Raw genomic sequence first — 2897 nt, 5'->3', positions numbered from 1 at the left:
TTTTTAGATTAATCAATAAAGAGAGATTCCAACATCATAATCGAATTAATTAAGTTTACTTGATCAAAACTAATTAATTGAGAAAAATAATAATTAACTAATCTTATTAATTAAGAATAGTAATTTTAATTGGACATAAATTCTTGAACATTGAATTCCATTTAAAGCTTTAAGGCCCAAAATACTTGCATTTCTACATACTAATGAGTCCTACCAATAAACTCATATTTACTTATTGGCCTTAATCTTATATCATACTTTTTATGGCAGTAACTCTAATGAAGAGGAAAAATGAGACAAAACCAACGGCCTATACTCAACTTTATACATACGTATACATTAATTATCACTAATTAAAAAAGAAATCGGCAAATAATAAGAAACCAAAAGAGATTAAATATTGAACAAATAAAATAACATATAAATATTTGAAAGAAAAAAAAAAGCATACAGTAACATTCCTTAACTTAAAATAACTTAGCGTAAACCAAAAGCCAATATTGATTTCCTTTTATAAAAAATAATAGAAAAAAAACAAAACGAACATGGAAATATAAATAACTTATTACTAATCAAAGAAAGTTGAAGAAACTAGGAGAAACAGTAAAACAAAGCCCATCGAAAACCTAACTCCCATCTCTTTCTTTCATTTCTCCTATTCTCTCTTTCATTTCTTCAATCAAACCATTATTCATAACAAAACAAAGATTTAGTAATACAAGTTTGAATTTCTTAAGAACAACAACAAACACACACACCAAACTTTCTTCAAAGTTAACAAGAACAAATAGTAACCATGGAAACTAAAATGGAAAGCAAGGAAAAAGGAGTTACCGAATGCCGACAATAATGATACTGTGAAGGGTGGTCGGAGCTCAGGATTGGCGACGGACAAAGCCGTTATGAGTTGTCGCCGACAAACGGATCACGGCGGAGATGAGGGTGCGAGATCGGCGGAGGCGACCACGACGGAAGGTTTGAGTTGTCGCCGGCGAAATTTTCAAAGGGATACGTTGTGGACGGTGAAGCTTGGCGCGGTGGGTTTAGCGGTTGTGAAGAAGGTAGATACGCGGAAGCAAGCAGTCGTTTGGGAGAGCGGCAAATCGTTGGCTGCGGCGCGATGAGGTTGCCGGAAAAGAAGGTTCTGTTGGTGGTTGGAGTGAATGAAGGTGGAGTGGAAAAGGAATTGTGACGACCAAGGAAACTGAGAAAGAAGGTTGGGTTCTTAAACTTTTTGATCCTGATGGAGAAAATCTCCTTCTGCCTCCTCTTTGGATCCTCTCCTCTGTCGTTATTATCAAGAAGAGATTAAGCCATAAAGCACTCCTGTTTTTTTTTATTTTCTCATCCCAGATTATGTGGGATTTGATCTGTTCTTGTTTAAGCCATTGTTGCAATGCCTTTTCAGATGTTCCAATTAATCCTCTGGATAAAGCTTTCAACTGAGTGATTTATTAGTTGTTTTTTCAGTTTTTTAAATGCTTTTAAAAAAGTGCTTTTAAAATAAGCTGTTTTGGTCTCTGCAGGTTACAGCTGTAAGGTGGCTTTGATGGAATAGGAAGAAAAAGTAGGCTGTAAATTAGGGACTTTTTGCAGCAAATTTCATTTAATTCAGATGTAACTATTTAGTTTAATTTTTTAAGGACAAAAGGTGTGTTTGGATTATTTGGGACTTATTGAATTAAATTTTAATTATGTAATTACCTTTTAAGTTTTTCAAAATTTAACTCAATATTTATTTATGCTAATCAATTTCAATTTTTTTTTAAAAACAACAAATTTCTAACTTAAGTATAATGACTTAATTTTAAAAACAACAAATTTCTAACTTAAGTATAATGAATTAATCTAAAGAACAACATAATTCTAATCTTAAACACAAAAACTAAGTATAGTAATTTAATAATTTTTTTTAAAAACACAATTCTAATTTAAACACAAAAAATCTAAATGTGGGACTTTTAATTTAAAAAAAAACAACACAATTCTATTTTAAATACAAAAATATAAATATGGAACTTTTTTAATTTAAAAACAACACAATTCTATTTTAAATATAAAAATCTAAACATGAGACTTTTAATTAAAAAACACAATTCTATTTTAAATACAAAAATCTAAATATGGGACTTTTAATTTAAAAAACACAATTCTATTTTAAATACAAAAATCTAAATATGGGACTTTTAATTTTAAAAAAAAACACATACATGTTTCTAAAAAATGCAAATTCTAAATGTGGGACTTTTGAAGCAAAAAAAATCTCATGGATTAAACCAAAATGGCCGGACAAAATTGGGGTATGACACGTATAAAGCGTTGTTACTTTTATATGAAAAATTAGGATGGTTCTTCCAGTTTGAGTTATAGGTATGCGAGTAAGGATTTCCTTGAGCATAGTTCACCTGGTCTGTTTGAATTCCTGTTAGGAGTTGACAATCTGTAGGAGTGTGACCTTGAATTCCACAGACTTCACAATTTTGAGTTACGACAACCACGGTGGCTGGAGGTGATACATTTAAACTTTCAATTTTCTGGGCAAGAGCATCCACTTTTGCATTAACATGATCAAGGCTACTTATCTCGTACATGCCCCCTTTTGTTTGAGGTTTTTCTACCATTGTTCGGTCGCTTCCCCACTGATAATGATTTTGGGCCATGCTCTCAATAAGTTGATAAGCGTCGGTGTAAGGTTTATCCATAAGCGCACCACCGGCGGCAACGTCTATTGTTAACCTTGTGTTGTACAAGAGACCATTGTAGAAGGTGTGAATTACTAACCAGTCCTCTAAACCATGGTGTGGACAAAGTCTCATCATGTCCTTGTATCTTTCCCATGCTTCGAAAAGAGATTCGTTATCTTTCTGCTTAAATCCATTTATCTGGGCTCTCAACAT

At 32.3% G+C, this 2897-nt stretch overlaps 1 non-coding gene across 1 annotated transcript; it reads left to right on the top strand.

Annotated features, from left to right (window-relative positions):
* The first annotated feature begins 2790 nt into the window (after nucleotides 1-2790).
* LOC127109898 (small nucleolar RNA R71) lies at nucleotides 2791-2897 on the top strand. Its single transcript, XR_007797144.1, has one exon. It is a non-coding gene; the product is annotated as a small nucleolar RNA R71 (small nucleolar RNA).

The sequence above is a fragment of the Lathyrus oleraceus genome, chromosome 7 (assembly GCF_024323335.1).
Source record: "Lathyrus oleraceus cultivar Zhongwan6 chromosome 7, CAAS_Psat_ZW6_1.0, whole genome shotgun sequence".
NCBI classification, from domain to species: Eukaryota; Viridiplantae; Streptophyta; class Magnoliopsida; order Fabales; family Fabaceae; genus Lathyrus; species Lathyrus oleraceus.
Note: the sequence above shows the minus strand (reverse complement) of the source record. Positions and strands in the feature narration are given on the sequence as shown.